The following is an 18,107-nucleotide window of genomic DNA, read 5'->3' as shown; positions in this document are numbered from 1 at the left end:
TATCCACGAACTTCTCAAACAGTGTTGATGAAAACTGTCTAAAGTAAAAAAAAGTATCGGCCACCTCATAAAGGGAGAAAGTGGCTAGCTAATAAAGGGCGTCGATTCAATCTAGTTACTCCAACGACAAAAATTGTTGCTCCTATCCAAATTCTCAATAATACTAATATAATAACTCACTCATCAGTTTATGCTGCATTAACAGTGATTTTGAAAGTGAAGGTGCATACTCCAAGTTTAAAAATCTATTGGTAGTGATTTCAAAAGTCAGAATCTTTATGCAAAATTTCATATCAGCATACCTCACTTTTCGAAATTAACATATCTAAAGTAAATAAAATATTTTTCTTACATAACATATCTTAGCGGTGTATAATTTATTTTTTATTATTAAAAATAATTAAAAAAAATACTATTCTAATGTCACAACAACGAAATTTGATAGTATTAGATAAAATATTGTATTTGGTAATAACGCATTACCGTAGGGTATTACTTTTTCATAAAATATGTCACGACCCAACCTATGGGCCGGACCGGCACTAGGACCTGGGCCAGCCTAAAGCCCCCGAGGCCCGTAGTAAGCCTTAACTATTCATTTACCCAACTCTAAGGCCCATTTGGACCCAATTTCAAGAAACCAACCAGACAGAGTCCAGCCATAAAATGGACCTACTAACGGGGAGTTTTTGACTCATCCGACCTGTAAACACAATAAACAATCCATTGGGGAGCTCAGCTCACCCTCCATATACTCATATCATCATAATGATAAATGGGAGCTCAGCTCCCTCATCCAGTCCATCAAACATGCATATAATAATTTTACAGGTCCACAATAATAATTTAGTTTACAGACCCAAATCAAATAAACATTTCTAACACATGCGGAAATTCTAGGAGTAAATAAAATTACACAAATATTGATAAACAACCTGCGAGGAAAGGAAGCAGGTTAACCTCAAAAATATCCTCCTGTGGCCTGGAAAAATATTGAACAGGAGTGAGCGTTCGACTCAGAGAGTAAAATATCAATTTTAACCATAATCTTTATAACTATCTAAAACTAATGCACCCTGTAGAGTGAAATGCAACATCAACAACATTTTCACATCATAACATCAAAAAGGTAAATTTGGAGCACTCACGCACCCTGTAACATCAATCATAATATATGGGAGCTGATCCCCTATACAACTCTCTTAAATCCAACCTGGTGCCAGCGAAGAACTCAGCTCGGACTTCCACTTAATAACCAAATCGGGGTCCCAGCGAAGAACTCAAGCCGTGTCTACCCCGAAGGACCGGGTCCCAGCGAAGATCTAAAGCCGTGTCTACTCGTCCTATCCATAGTCCACACCACATCACACGCACGCCAACGCACGCACACTGCTCCAAATTACCACAACAACATCCATGGCACGCTAACAGTTATGAATGCAACATAAATCGTGCCTAGAGTTTAACTACATAAATATATGCATATAAGTGATGCATGGGCATGCTTGAACATATAATAATATCGAAATTACAATTAAAATTAATATTTTACTCACAGAATTGACGATGGTCACTGAGGCGGCTGGGCGGAGGAAGAAGGCTGTTCCGGCTCACCTGATAATTTTATTACAATCATTTAATAAATTTGACTCAATACAAACAAAGAAAAAGACCAATACGTCCTAAGTCGTGCCGAAAATCCGGCAGAGTCTCCCCTATACCTAGGACCTACCCAACCTGCAAAATGGCTCAAAACACACTTCTATATTTACAATCCATATATCCACAGCTCAATCATATCACACAGCCCCTCCTGGGCCCATCAAATCAATCATCCATCACAGTATGTAATATTTCAATTTAATCCTTATAATTGACCATTTTTGCAAAAACTGCCCAAATAAGCTCTAAAAATTCTAAAACTTTGTCCCGCGGTCCTTAGCAATATTACTAAGCTATTGCAAAAAGAATCATAATTTTCTAACCTACCACGAATATTTTATGGATTTTTACTCCTATTTATGCACTAGAAAATTACGAAAAAGTAAGGTTCGGGTTTACCTTTGCCAATTCCGACTTCGGAAACGCGCTCGGGACGTCTGACAATGGGGGGCTAGCCAAAACCTCGGTGCAATTCGGAGACTTTTCCGGTAACGGGTATGTCTGGCCGGAATTTCGCAGACCCGGTCAACTGTCGAATTTTCCGCGAATCGAGGATACCTATACGAAGCCCATAACACGGGGGTTAGTACATAAATTTTTCAGAATTTTCTAAGCTCATTAAATGCTCGGAAAAACACTGCGAAGTTCCGTGGAACCCACCGAAAAACGGTGTCGGAAAAATTTGAAATTTATGTCACCGCGAAGCTCTCGACGAGTGGAGCGTGCTGGTACCCTCGGTTTTCTCGTGGGATTTACGATTTTCGAGAAATCTAGCCCAAAAGTCGAAATGGGCTAAAAACTTCCCGAGCAAAAATTGGATAAACCGCTTGATGGATTTCGGCGTTCATGGTGTCTATGGAAAGCTCTCGCTGAGTAGATGATTTTAGATACAAGACCTGGTCCAATTGGTGGCCGGATCATCCGGATTTTGGCCGGGAAGTCCAACAGTCGCGTGCGCGCTGCGCGTCCGTTCTAAGGTCGTTTCAGCGTTCCAGCGGTGGCCGTGGGGGAGGGCCGAGGTGGGGCGCCGGCGAGGTGGGGACGCAGGGGAGGCGGCGGCGCGGCAAGGGGAGGAGGGAGGAGAGAGAAAAGAGAGAGAGAAGAGGAGAAGGTCGACGTGCGCGGGAGGGAGAAGAAAAAGAGAAGAAGACCGGTCCGATCCGGTCAGGTTTGATTCGGCCGGTTCGATTCAGAATACAAAATTTTGAATTTTTACTCTGCCTCGGGACCGAAAACGAGGTCCAAAAATTCCGAAAAAATTTCAGAAAACTCAGAAAAATACGTAGACTCCAAATATATTTTTAGTTTTGTCATGTGGTCTTTAAATTAATTTTTAAAAATCATCAAAGTTTATATTTTCAGAAAATCGAACCCGATTTTTAAAATCCGAAAAATCTCAAAAAAATTCCTAAAATTTAAATAAAATTAAAATACCAAAAATGCTCATAAATTTAAAATTTTTGGGGTGTTACATTCTTCCCCCCTTACAGAAAATTCATCCTCGAATTTTACACAAGGCAGAATAAAGCACATGAATTGAACTGGCAGAAAAGAAGACCGGTCCGATCCGGTCCGGTTCGATTCGGCCGGTTCGATTCAGAATACAAAATTTTGAATTTTTACTCTGCCTCGGGACCGAAAACGAGGTCCAAAAATTCCGAAAAAATTCCAGAAAACTCAGAAAAATACGTAGACTCCAAATATATTTTTAGTTTTGCCACGTGGTCTAATTTTTAAAAATCATCAAAGTTTATATTTTCGAAAAATCGAACCCGATTTTTAAAATCCGAAAAATCTCAAAAAAATTCCTAAAATTTAAATAAAATTAAAATACAAAAAATGCTCACAAATTTAAAATTTTTGGGTTGTTACAAAATAAATCTCAAATCTTGAAGTGAAAATAAGCGAAATCACAAGGTACTTTTATAATTTTTATTTTTTTTATTTCACGTTAGTAGATTTATCTTTTACATTAGTACTTTTATGTTTCACATCAGCATATTGTAGGCCCTGCAAGCTAAAATGAGCTTGATTTTGATGATAACAAAACTTAATGAAATATACATTAACCTTTTGTGCATAAGTATTTGAAGTGATTTTATATGTCATGATATGCAAAAGACACTGATGGAAGGACTATTCTATTGACATGGCTGATATAAAAAGAGTTTATCATCTTGTATAACACAAGACGAATCAAAGTCCATGAAGAAATATGATAGAAATTAAGTTCTTAGGTCCATTGTACAAGATTGGAGAATTTATGCCATTTGAGACCTAAAATCAATTTTGTTTTTAGATTTAAGAGTTTAGAAAGTGTTTTTATATCATTTCTAAGGTTTTTGAATGGTCAAAATAATTTTTACAACCTTTCTTCAAAAACTCAAAATTTTAATTTTTAAGTCAGGCAGTAGCGAAATTAGTTAACCTGTTGCGAAAATTAGTTAACTAGTTTTGATGTCTAAAATTCTTTGTCTTACAAAACTAGTTAACCGGTGAAAATTTTAGTTAACTATTTTTATGACCTGACCTGACTCAACTCTGCTGTACGACTTTCTAAGCAATAATGGCTAGTTTTTTTTGAAAATTAAAGAGCCGTTGGACACACTCTCCAGCAGACATTTTTGGTAATGAAAAACTCCTATAAAAGGCATCATTTACTACAAAACTAACTAATGAAAGTGCTCTTATTCATAGTGAATTTATTGTGGTATTTTTGAAGCTTTCATTCAATTACTCTTGAGCTTGAGTGGCAAATCTTTTCTCTCAATCTTCTAGCATTAAATTCTGTATCTGAGAGTTATTGAGAGTGATTTCTTCTATACCAAAACCTATTTAAGGTTGTGTAAGTGTGAGGACACACTTGTGGAAGGTTTTCAAGCACCTTGTGAAGCTTGTGGGAGGTTTTCAAGCACCTTGTGAAGCTTGTGGTCTTTTGTGGGAAGTACAGACGTTGTAAAGGTCCTCAAGCACCTGGGAAGCTTGCTGATATTGTAAAAGCTTTGAATTTTGCCTGTTGAAAAGATCAAATAGTGGAGTAACTCTCAAAGTGGGACTTTGGGAAGAGTGGATGTAGGTTAAGAGAGCCGAACCACTATAAACATTGTGTTTTATTCTCTTCTTCCCTTAACTCTTTAATTTTCAGCACTTTGATTTTCTGATTATATATTGAATGTGTTAAGAATTTGTTTTATTGAGCTAATATTGCAAACTCTGAATTTTATGTGAGAAAATACACTTGATATCAAGTAATTATTTTGTGTATGAGCTAGTATTTGTGCATAACTTGATTGATTACTTAAATTACATCCTAGGAACAGAGTTATACACATACATAGAAGTGCAAAGCCTCAATTTTTCATTAAGTCTTGAGCAAGGACTGAAAAATTGTCTAAAGTGTCCAATTCACCCCCCTCTTGGTCACTTTCTTTGGGACAACACATATTTTAATGGAGGAAAGACGGAAAGTCGTCCTTTACTAACGGTATAAATATTAGGGTATCAATTTGTCACAAAAGTGAATCACAAATTCTGAAGTGAAAAATACATGAAGCCAAAAAGTACTTTTTTATAATTTTCCATTATTATTATTATTTGAGTTTGAACTTAGTTTGATAAGATATTCAAATTACTTACATTCTGTTCAAAGGTAAAGTGAGATTTTTTAAAATAAAGATTTTTTAAGCAAATTTTTTTTTTTATGATCTTGAACATTTTAATTTTTCTTTTTGTTTTCTCAATTTATCAATTGAAAGGTTTGAAAAATAAAAAATTTTGAAAATTTCTAGAAACTTTATTTAAAAAGCTACAGTTCTCTTAATACACAAAGGTCCGTAAACTAGTTTGAAGTAAAAAATCAATCTTCATATGTGTTGGTTAATTACTTGAAGTCACTTCTCAGGTCTGAGGTTTGAGAAATTGTGATTAATTTCAAAATCTTGAATTTGTATTTCGAACTCGTGAATTTTTAAAATAAGGTTTTAAAACTAAAGTTTATGAAAATTTTTGAAATTATTAAAAAAAAAATCTCTATTTTTCACTATAATTTAGTAAGGATTTTTTCTCTTTAAAATATTTAAATACCTTACAAAATTTATCATTTCTCATTCAAAAATTATAAAAAAAAATCATTTTTTTAAATTATAAAAAATTGATTTTTTTTAAATTATAAAAAATCTTACTTTAAAAATTTTATTTTAAAATATTTGATATTACTTTATTTCTTCTTAAAAGAATATTAAGCACGATTTATTTACCTTTTTAGATGAAACAGACTATTCAATTTTTGATGAAAAGAGGTATTTCGTCAAAGAGGAGGCTGATTAAAAGAATTAAAATAAAAATTCTTAACTACGTTGTTTATTTTGAGAAAAATATTTCATACTTTTTTATTTAAAAAAATATTATAAAAAATTATTTTTATTATGAAAAAATGTTATTTGAGTTTGAAAAAATGACTTTTTATCTCAATTGAAAAATCATTTTTCACCGATGCTCGCTTAACTATCATTTTTTTCCTTTTTTTTTTTTTTTTTTTTTTTTTTTTTTTTTTTTGTTATGAGCCCATTTAGGCTTTTGGATTATCAGAATAGTGATCAATTGGTGTCTTAAGTTATTTTTTTTTCTTTTTTGCTTAGTTTTTATAATAAATTTAATTATTTTTCAAATGATTTTTAATATTATATTAAACAATAAAAAAATAATCTATTGTTTTAGAAAATATTTTCTTTTGTAAAACAAACACAACCTTAATAATCATAAAGACAAAAACAGATCATATGATTGTTGAAAACTTTTATTTATAAAATTATCTAGCAGAATAACATAGTTAAGACATGACACACGGGTTTCAGAGAGTTATGACTTGAGATTTTATTTACCGAACAGATACAGAGTCACTCTCTTCTACGGGCTCAGTTGTCACTGAGAGGAGACGATAACAATAACAGCAGTAATTATTAATGGCAAATGATAAAAGCAAACCGAAGCCAGACTAGTGTTTTAGCAGCAGCAGCAGAGAATATCTAAGCAACATTCACAAGTCTCGTAGCAGCAAAAACAGCAACACAGAGCAAACAAGCTGCAATTTTAACCCAAAATAAAACAACAAGGATAAGAAAATTTCTTTTATAAACTGAAGTAAAATTCAAAAACAAGAGAAACCCACCAAGCATAGAGGCAGCCTTTCTCCTCATGGCGCCTCTTAACATGATCAGTATATGACATCTCTTGATAAGCTGGTGCATCCATTTTTCCTTTTTCTTTAGAAACAAGCGCTGAATTTATTGATATAATTGAGGCAACAGAGACACAAGGAGAAGGAAAGGAAGATTAGAGGCTTGTGTAACAGATGGAAACACTTGACAGGTTTGATATTTGAAGTGATCTAATTTGTCATCATCAAAACACCTAATAGCTTACAATATTCATTATGTTATTGTCAACTCGTAGGATTATCCAATTCTATAAGAAACCTACCAGGTGAAGCTTTCTTAAGTCTTGTCTTCTAGAATACGGAATCATTTTCTATCATTCAAAAGGACTCAAAATAAAGAATGCTCAGTTTGATAAAAGAAACCAAGAAAAATAGAATAGTAGAATTTGAATTCACGTATACGAACAAACAAATCATTTAATAATGGAATAACAATGAACATATTTAATCAATTTTAATAATGAAACGTTGTGGTTTGATAAATTAATACGCCATTTGTTTCATTAAAAATATTTTTAAAAAATATTTTTTATTTTAGAGAAAAAAATAAAAATATTGTAGGAAAGTCATTTTTTCGATCATAGAAAAATATTATTCAAATTTGAGAAAAAAACTTCATATTTAAAAACTGGGAGTCATTTTTCTCAATATTTACTTGACTATCGTCGAGACTAATGACCAATTAGTGTCTTTAATTTTTTTTAACTTAATTTTTGATAATGTTATTTTCTATAAAACAAATAAAGCTTAATATTCTAATCTTTACTCCATTTATTACTTTAAGAATTTGTGATTTAAAATACTCATGGAACGATAGTCAAGATACTGTTAGTAGCCCGTCTCTTCAATACTCATGGAGCTTTGATGAGGACAGGACAGATAGCTCCGGGGTGGGCTCCGGTGAAAGGGAGATGAGGGGTGGGAGTGGTCCTAACTTGGTAGCAGTTCCTTTTGCGGATGAATCTACTAGTCCGAGCAAAATGAAAGTCTCGAAACCTAAGAAAAAGGCTCTACTAGTGGATGAAGTATCGTCCGTTCTGAACCAATCTGACTTGCGCCGTATAAGCAACGACTTTCACCTCCCGAACGATAAGTTCGAGCTGATCTGACGTCATGGTGACTTCCGAGCTAATCATGATTTTGATGAAAGAGATCAGATCATGGTGTATGGAAAACAACTAAATGCTAGAGTTCAGTTTCCTTTGGGATAATTTTATGTAGATGCACTAAGCTACCATCATATAGTAGTGGCGCAGCTCCATTCGAACTCATGGCGGATACTAGAGGCTTTTCGAGGTCTTTACCAAGGTAAAAATATGAAATATTGGTTTTTTCAAGCAAAACCGAACTGTGGTTTATTTATTGAGCTTCCATCATCTTTGAAGAAATGGAAGGACAAGTTCTTCATTCTCCGATGCATGAATCCTTGTGGATTTAAAGGTGTATTGAGGAGCTAGAATTACCTTATAGAAAAGCAAACTAGAGAAATTCCACTAAACTTGGAAGAGAATGCCATACTCTTATTGTTATCTAAATGTCGATGTTGTTGAGTTTTAGGTGCAATGGTGGCTCACCAACGTGATTGCTAGAGAGAATACTTCTCTTCAATTGGCTGATCTTGGACCCAGAAAGGGTAATACTTTTTATCTCTCCCTCTGGTCTTATGTTGCTCACTAACATTGTATTTCTTTCAGATATGGTTAGAATTGGTTCTGATTAGCCTAAGAGGAAAAGGAAGAGGGAGCTTGCCAAGCGAGTACTACAAAGGAAGGAAGCAGCGCCATAGGTTACTGCTGCTACTATGGCCCGAGGAACCTCAAGCTAAAAGGCCTCGTCCTGAGGAGCCTACTTCCCCGATTATTAATTAGGCTAACCCCATCGATGTTGGTCTCCTCCTCTGGCTGTCAGGCCTTCAACTCAACCACTTACATCGACTACCTCTGGCTGGGTGGCTCTTCTGGCCAGTAAATGTCGAGAGGTGCCAAAGAGCTAACTCAATCCCTCAAAAGAATCTGATCTATAAAAGGTAACATAGATTTGGTGAAGGTTACTACAGCTTCACTTTGTCTCCTTGAAGACCTTCTCTCCGAAATGCTAAAGCGATATCCTAGCGTGGACTTTACCTGGCTCAAAAAGCTCACCCCAAATGCTAGTGCTGAGAGTGATGGATAGGATGGTTAGGTTAGGGGAACTCAAAATGTAAGTGTTGTTGATGCAGCTATTGGAGATCTCCCTCCTACGTCTTGAATTGTAAAATGTAATCTTTCATTAATTTAAATGAAGTGTTTGTCTCTTCTCCAATCTAGCTTTGTGTTTATGAATTCGTTTTTATGTTATGCATCAATCACTGAACTACTTACTCTTATGGGATAAAAAACTTGTAATATTTTTACTCATAACTTACAATAAACCACATCTTGAGTGATATGTCTTTGCTATTGGGATGGGATCTCTAGGTCCTAATCAAGTCTTTACTAGACCCTAGTGTCGTAACTAGGGGTCTTAGTTCCTTAGATAAGATCTTTATACTTTGGATGAGGTTTTTGGTCCTCGGATGCCTCAGATGGGGTATTTGGACCTCGAATGAGGTCTTAATGCCTCAGATGAGGTCTTAGTGCCTTGCCTAAGGTCTCATTGCCTTGGATGAGGTCTTTGTGCCTCAAATGAAGTCCTTAGTGCCTCGGTTGAGGTCTTTGTGTTTGGAATAGGTCTTTAGTGCCTCGGATGAGGTCTTTAGTGCCTCGGATGAAGTCTTAGTGCCTCAGATGAGGCCTTCATGCCTCGGATGAGATTTTAGTGCCTAGGATGAGGTCTTTATACCTCAGATGAGGTCTTTAATGCCTCAAATATTGTCTTAGTGCCTCAAATGAGGTCTTAGTGCCTTGGAAGAGGTCTTTATGCCTCGGATGAGGTCTTACTGCCTCGAATGGGTCTTTGTGCTTTAGATGAGGTGTTTAGTGTCTTAGATGCGGTTTTAGTGCCTCAGATAAGGTTTTAGTGCCTCAGATGAGGTCTTTAGTGCCTCAAATGTTGTCTTGGTGCCTCAAATGAGGTCTTAGTGCCTCGGAAAAGGTCTTCATGCCTTGAATAAGGTCTTAGTACCTTGGATAAGGTCTTGGTGATCGGATCAGCCAGTTTCTAAATATTCTTTATTGATAATATTTCTTTAAATTACAAATATTCCAAGCCCATGTAACTCACTGCCATTTGGGTAAGCAATTTTATAAGCTCTAAAATGTATGACTTTTGAGACCATATATGGACCTTCCCAATTACTTCCTCGCTTGCCTACTTTCGCTACACCTCCTGAGATATCCAACCTTTTCATTATGAGAACGCTTATCATAAAGGATCAGTGTTCACCTTCTGGTTGCACATACCTGCCATCCTCTGTGGGTATTCGGCTATCTTTATTAAAGCTCGTTCCCTTAAATTCTTAACTTGATCCAAGTTGAAACGAAGATCTTCTTTATTGGTTGCTATCTCCATATTTTTTGTTTGGGAGCTTAAAATTTTGATTTGACCAGGATTACTGCCTCAGAGCCATAAGCCAAGGAAAAAGGGGTTGCTTCTGTTGTCGATCTGGGAGTCATTTAAAAAGTCCATAACATGTTTGGGAGCTCTTCTGGCTATATACCCTTTGCCTTGTCCAATTTTCTTTTTAAATCGTTCAAAATAATTTGGTTAGTTACCTCTATCATATCGTTGGTTTATGGATGATATGTTGAAATGAATCTGAGATTGATACCCCACTCTAAACAAAATTCTCTAAACTTATGTCCTTCAAACTGAGTTCCATTATTAGTGATGATGATCTTGGGAATGCCACTACAATATAAGATATTTTGTTTGACAAAAGGTATTGCTTTGTCCGCTGTAATGAGGTGTGTTGCTTTGGCTTTAGGCCATTTGGTGAAGTCATCGATAGCCATGATAACATATTGTTGTGATCCCAAAGCTTTAGGAAATGGTCCTAGTGCATTGATTCCCCACTGATAAAATGGCTAAGGGCTTTTGATTGCTGATAATTTTTTTTTTTTAGAGTTTAGGGAATGAAATCGTGCTCCTGACATTTTCTACATCATTGGACCAAGTTTTTAGTGTCATGGACTATTCAGGGCCAAAAATATCCTTACTAAAATGCTTTTTTAGCAATTGTTCAAACTCCCTCATGACTTTCACATAGACCTTCATGGATGTCGATTAATATTTTTATTCCTTCTTCAGGCGAAATGCACTTTAACCACGGTTACAAGAAAGACTTTCTGTAAAGCCATTCGTTGAGGACACTATATCTTGATAACTTCTACACTATCTTTTTACTTCTAATTGGTCATCATGTAGAAATCCATGCTCCAGGTAGTTAAAGATTAAAGACATCCAAATCGAGCCTATATCAATTGGGAGAGCTTCCTCCTAATTGATCATTGTTTGATTTATTTCCTCCAAATGAATCGGCTGGGAAAGGTGTTGTTCTCCTGTTACAACCATTTTGGTAAGGGCATCTACTTTCCCTTTCTCATATCTAGGTACTTGCACGATAGTGACCTCACCTGAATTGGATCGGATCTCTGCTAAGAGCTACTAAATTTTTGTTTCGTACCTCCCTAAATTTGAGTCTCAAATTTGAAAATTTCCCTAACATTGATTTACCACCAACTGTGAGTTAGAATATATAGTAACACTAGGGGTTTTTACCTCTTTGACAATGTATAGTGCTACCAACAAGGCTTCATAATCAGCTACATTGTTTATGGCTCGAAAATTTAATAATGTAGCGTACTTAAAGTTTATGTCATTGGGGCCTTCCATTATGATTCCAATGCCTAAGCCGTTTGCCTCTACAGCACCATCGACCCAGATGTTCCATGTTGTCTTTTCTTCCATTTTCGCTTCCGGGACTAGTGTATGTTCGATGATAAAATCAGCCAGAACTTATGCTTTTAATGTTGTTATAGGAACATACCTGATATCATAGGCATTCAAGATGACTAACTAGGTTGCAGGATGCTTTGTTGTGTTCAGTCTGTGCAAGATCTTTCTCAATAGATAGTTAGTGTGAACCTCGATTGTGTGAGATTCAAAATATGGTCTGAGCTTTGTGGTTGATGATAATACTACAAATGCTAGTTTTTCCAAAACCGGGTAATTAAGTTTTATTACTTTTAAAACTTAACTTGTGTAGTAAACTGGCCATTGCTGTCCATCTTTCCCTCTGACCAAGACTGAACTTATTGTCTCCTTAATGACTGCAAAATAAAGATATAGGATCTTGCCTTATTTGAGTGAATCTAATAAAAGGGGGTTAGTTAAGAATTTCTTTAAATCGTCAATGCTACCTAACAATCTTCACCCTATTTGAAACTTTTTGAGCTTTGAGCACTTTGTTAAGTAAGACTTGAATCATCCTAAAGTAGTTACTCTTCCATTCAACCTTTAGATTTCCTTTATATTTTTTGGTGGTTGTGTCTTCATAATGGCTCTAATTTTCTCAGGGTTAGCCTTAATTCCTTTTTCAGAAATCATGTATCCCAAAAATTTTTCGACTTTAACCCCAAAAGTGCATTTTTCTAGGTTGAGTTTCATTCCCACCTTATCGAGGATGTCATCTACAATGTCTTTAGCATGTTCTTCAAGTTTTTTGTTTTTTATAATCATATTGTCCATGCACACCTTTACTGTCTTCCCTATCAATGGTTTAAACATCTTGGTGACTAGTGTCTGGTAAGTGGCCCCTGCATTTTTCAAACCAAAAGGCCTTACCCTATAACAAAAAAACTCCAAAATCAATTATAAATGTTTTTTTTTCCTCATCTTCTAGGTTCATTTAATGTGGTGATATTTAGAGATGGCATTAACTAGAGAACAAACTGAGTGTCCTATCATGGAATCGACTAGTTTGTTAATCATGGGTAAGGGGTAATAATCCTTCGGGCATGCTTTATTGAGATCGATGAAGTCAATGCACGTTCTCTACTTGACATTTATTTATTTATTTATTTATTTATTTTTTCATTAGGATCACATTTGCCAACCATGTCGGATATTTAACCTCTTTTATGAGTCATGCTTTTAAAAGTTTTCAAATTTCCTTTGTAGTTTTCTGTTATCTGTCACTAGTGATCTTTTTTTTTTTTTTTTTTTGTCTGCTAGACTAGCTTGGTATTTAGATCAATGTTGAGGCTATGAACCATAAATGCAGGGTCCACACCAATGACCTCTTTTGGGCTCCATGCAAAAGTTGTTGATCTCTCAATCAACATTTTAATTAGCTCATCTTTGTTTGATCCCTAGAGGGTAGTGCCAATCCTAATCTTTTTCCTCAGAGCATTCTCAATTTCCTCTAAGTGATCTACTACTTTCGAAGAGACACTACTTTCTTGCTTTTCTCGAAGATTGATTGGGAGGATAAGCTTGCCTGTAACCTTAGCGGACTAGTTATAACATTCCTGTGTTGACTTTTGGCTTCCTCTTGCCACAGTGATTTCTCTTGGATCTAAAAGTTTCAAACACAAATAATCTATGTTAATTAAAATGTTGTTACCATTTAAGATTAGTCGCCCCAAGATTCTGTTGTAAGATAGTGGAATATCTAAGAACTGAAAACTCAGCATAAATGGATTTTTTGAATGTTTCATCTCCAAGGACCATCATCAAATTTGTGGTTACAGCCACTGGTATGGTTTTATCTCTGAGACAAACAAGGGGGAACATCACCTTTGTAAGATTAGCTCATTTCAGTCCTAGCTTTTCGTAGACCTCCAAAGTGATCAAGTTTACTAAACTTCTCATGTCCACAAGGACTCTTTGTACCATGTACCTGTTTAACAAAATATTTATCACAAGAGGACTAGAATGTGGCTTATTAAAATTTTGATAATCGACAGGCCCAAAAGTGATTGGGCCTTTGCATACACACTCCTTATCCATAAAGAACACATTTTTTGAACTAGTAGTTTATGTTGTTTATTTTCCTATCTCACTTCGACGATCCTCCAACTATGACATGAATGATCCCCACTGGCTCTCTTTATTGGTGCTTTCCTGACTTTTATTTTTTGCACTTTCTTTTCTCCTGCTAGCTCGAATGTTTTTGGTGAACCTTTTTAGGCTTTTCTCCTGAATAAGTCTTTCGATCTCATCCTTGAGCTACCTATATTCATTTGCTAGATGTCTATGATCGTCTTGAAATTGGTAGTATTTATTCTTGTTTCTCTAACCAGCTATCCATGGTTTCATTTTTCGTGGCCATTTGATGTCCTGACCATTCTTTTGTATCCACACTAAAACCTGAGCTTGAGACTCCATCAAGGGTGTGTAATTGCTATAACGATCTCTTTGAGGGGTGTCCTGATCATGCCCATAAGATCTCTTATTGCTATTACGCTTTTCACCTCTTCTTTTTGAACTTTGCACCACTCGTCTTTCATCCATCAAAGTTGTTCTTTCATCATCTAATCTGATGTATTTTTGTGTTCTTTCCATTAATTGCTTATAATGCCATGCAAGGTTTTTTTATTAAGGAATCCATGAATTTGATATCTCTGGATCCCTTTTTATCACCTCATAAGTAGTCTCATGGTTAAAGTTCTTAATTTGTGTAGCCTCTGCATTGAATCAGGATACGTAATCTCTGAGGGATTCTCCATTTGATTATTTGATCTTGCAAAGATCTGAAGATAACTTCTTAGGGGGAATGCAATTATCGAACTTCTGTTTGAACAGGTTTGCCAATTGTTCAAAGTTTGTTATAGTTCCAATCGGTAATTACTGGTACCACTTCTATGCTAGCCTAGTCAAGGTTGTGGGGAAAACCCTACACAAAATAAAATTATTAACATTTTGTAATAGCATAGTTATGTGAAAATTTGCTAAATGATTTCTAAGATCAAAAGGTCCATCATATTTGTCTAAAGCAGTAATTTGAATTTTGGTGGAAAGTTCTCTGATACTCAATGACGACCCACCACCCATCCCGAAATCATCATCTTGAGGGTTTTTCTAGAACTTTTTTATTGCTAGAGCAATTTTTTGGCTTAAGGCACTTGGCTTAATATCTAATCCTTCATTGTTTGTGTGTTCTTATTTAGCTTTGCCCTTGCTACTTCTTGATTTTGCCTCTCTAATTAGATCTCCAAATGATGTTATGATTATGGGAGGCAGAGGTGGAGGTGGTGGCATTGCCAAATTGATCGAGGTACTACTCTTCATACTCTTTTTTCAATGATTCTATCATAGCTTTCTTTTCTTTAATTTTCAAAATCATTAAATTAGGGTCAGAAACACTTATTGGTTGGGCTCTCAAAATTGGAGTGCCCTCCAGTAAATCGCCTAGTAAAGTGCCTGTGTTGTCGCCTTAGATGTCTGAAGGTGTTTTCTCGAAGTTTGAACCTGTATCCACTGTTAAAAAATGATATAAACAGGAACGAAAAAATTGCAGTAAGGATCACAAAAACAGAATTAAGGAAAAGTTTAAAGGAAATGACCGATAGTGTTTTCCTATGGACAGCACCAACTAATGTTGTCATGTGTCCTCCAGCTACCAATTTCGCTCCTGTAGGATGCAATTTGAACTGCCTAAAAATAAAAAAGCAAAGACGACTAGATGCTAGCCCATAGCCACTTCAACTCTCAAGTTAGTTTATAATCACTGAAGGAATCAAATAAATTTGGTTGTTTAGGGTTTTTTGTCTACTTATGTTGATTTAGTCTTTTAGCTTACTTTTACGAGGATATGAGGGGCAATCTTTCTAAAATCTTGGCTGATTCTTATCTTTTTTCCTTTTATAGTCTAACGGTACATGCTTTAATTACAATGCTTGATCTCAATCGAGGTATTCTGCATGACTACCACTTATTCTGATCTCCTAAAATCTCAATCTCTACTTTACCATCCGAACTCAAAAGGAGACCGTGTATGAGTTTGAATCAAGACCTATTTGATTCGAACTCTAGGAAGTTTCATTTTTTGGGCTCTATTATATCACTTTTTAAATCCATAAATTTAATCTCTATGATAAACAAGAAAAATCATATAAATATATGAAATTAAAGCTCATAATTTTTTATTTCATAAATTTTATAAATTTTGATTCTTTCAATTAAACATGGGCTCAACTTTTTTTTTTTTTTAAATATCCAAAACATAACATCAATCTCGATTATTGAATGAGAAATAAATAGCATAGGGCTTATTACATTTAGGATTTATTTGACAATATTAGCTATTCTAATAGTTGTTAATTGTTTTAATAGCTGTAAATTATTTTATTAGTTATTAATTATTAGATATTAACTGTTAGTAATTAACTATTTACACAAACATAGTGTTGATGAAAATGACTATTGGATTAGCTGTTAATAGTAATATAATCTTTTTTAACTCTAATCAAAGTAATTTCTCTACCTCCAAAGCTCTGTTTAGCAATATTAGTCATTGTAATAGCTATTAATTGTTTTAGTAGATGTTAGCTATTTTATTAGTGTTAGCCATTAGATATTAAAATGTTAGTAGTTAGCTGTTTATATAACTATTAAAGCAGAAGTGTTCGGTAAAAATAACTATTGGATTAACTGTTGAATGTACAAATAATGATAAAATCACCCTAGTTAAAATGCTCCCACAACCTCTAAAAGCTAGAAGGGGTAGTTTTTCATGAACTCCTCTCTCAACCTCTAAACACTACTATGAACATTGTGTCTCCGAACATTATAAATAAGAGAGGTAGTGCTTTAACCTTAGTCAAAACACTAAATTTTATCTTTGGTAATGTTTCATGAAGAGTCTCTTAATCTTAAATGCTAATATAAACATCATATTACCAATTAATATAAAGAAGAGGTAGTATTTTGATTAGAATTAAAATATTAAATATTATTTTAAAAGTCATCATTAAACAGGCTTAATCAAGATCATAATTATAGAAATTATTAGTATTTATTATAAAATGTAAAGTTAGGAAGGTGGATGATTGTGATGGTAAGACAAATAATGAATGCGAGTACATGTGGAGCTCCAAGCGGTTTGAGTTGGACCGTAAATCATAATAGAATTGGATGTAGTTAATAGTTCAATGAATTATTTTGAATCAGGACTGCTAAGCATGGGAGCGGCTACGATTCCTATTATATTGAATTTGAATTGAAATTGATTCGGCGATTTCATTAAAAAAAAAAAAAAAACTTGGCAGAATCAGAGGTTGCCATGTGACACTGCCGTTAGCACCATGTGACCGTACAAAGAGTGCCATGTGGCGCCCTGTTGCAAATAGTTCATTTGTGGACTTTTGGCCTACCCTTTTTTTAATGATATAAAAAGGACCGTTTTGCCGTCTATAATTAAAAAATAGCTAGTTTTTAGAGCAACACAATCAAGCAAGCACATTAATTAGAGGATGATGAAGAATAATTAAGCACCGATTTTGAATTAGTTGCCCTAATTGAAACATTTAGAAGGAATTTGAATTAGTTGCCCTAATTGAAACATTTAGAAGGCATTTGTAAAATAGGCATTCATTTGATGTAGGTGGGGACACGAGACAAATATCAAATATCTCAATTTAAAGACAATCAATCATTGATAGTCTTCAAATATTTCAACAAAAGAAAAAAAGAAAGAACTCGTAAAATTAGTAAGTGTTAAACAATTATCCTTTTCTTTAAAAAAAAAAATTACAACTTCAATAATTTCTCTAAAATTCTTAATATAAGAGAATTCTAAGGGAATTTTAAGAAATATGTTGAAAAGAGTCCTAATTTCAACATATTATAAGAAAAAATGAATTAAAAAAATTATTGAGTACATTAAAACATAAGATTTAAATTTGTTTCAATACTTAGATCAAACATTGATAAATAAATTCTTACATAGGCATTACTTGACGCTTGTTTCTCTAAAAGAAATTATTATATTTTAGGGTTCTTAATGAAAGACATACTATACATAATATTGTTACAATTATAAAAAAAATATTTTAATTATTTTTAAATAATTTTCAATTGATTTTGATAATGTTGTATCTAATATTGCCTTTATTCCTCAACTAAAAATAATATGCCAATTTATTTTGCATTGAAACATTTGATGCATACACCATATTCTTAATTTATGTGTTCAAGATGTAATTGAAGTTTACACACATATTCACCTAAAAAAAATATTTAAAATCTTTTGTAGTTTACATTTAAATATAATGAAAGATTGAGAATGTTTTTGTGAAAAAGAAAATAT

The 18,107-nt window shown here is 34.3% G+C and overlaps 2 long non-coding RNA genes across 3 annotated transcripts; one reads left to right on the top strand and one right to left on the bottom strand.

Moving 5' to 3' along the window:
- Positions 1-6,441: 6,441 nt before the first annotated feature.
- Positions 6,442-7,210, bottom strand: LOC110661551 (uncharacterized). Its single transcript, XR_002496132.2, has 2 exons — positions 6,830-7,210; positions 6,442-6,742 (listed from the first exon to the last, which is right to left on the bottom strand). It is a non-coding gene; the product is annotated as an uncharacterized LOC110661551 (long non-coding RNA).
- Positions 7,211-7,814: 604 nt separating this feature from the next.
- LOC131170426 (uncharacterized) lies at positions 7,815-9,182 on the top strand. 2 transcript variants are annotated; one of them, XR_009141177.1, is made up of 3 exons: positions 7,815-8,185; positions 8,435-8,510; positions 8,572-9,182. It is a non-coding gene; the product is annotated as an uncharacterized LOC131170426 (long non-coding RNA). The 2 variants fall into 2 exon arrangements; XR_009141176.1 differs by having other exon boundaries at positions 8,435-9,182.
- Positions 9,183-18,107: the final 8,925 nt, after the last annotated feature.

The sequence above is a fragment of the Hevea brasiliensis genome, chromosome 11, assembly GCF_030052815.1.
Source record: "Hevea brasiliensis isolate MT/VB/25A 57/8 chromosome 11, ASM3005281v1, whole genome shotgun sequence".
In the NCBI taxonomy this organism is placed as follows: Eukaryota; Viridiplantae; Streptophyta; class Magnoliopsida; order Malpighiales; family Euphorbiaceae; genus Hevea; species Hevea brasiliensis.
This window is presented reverse-complemented; position numbering and strand designations above follow the sequence as displayed.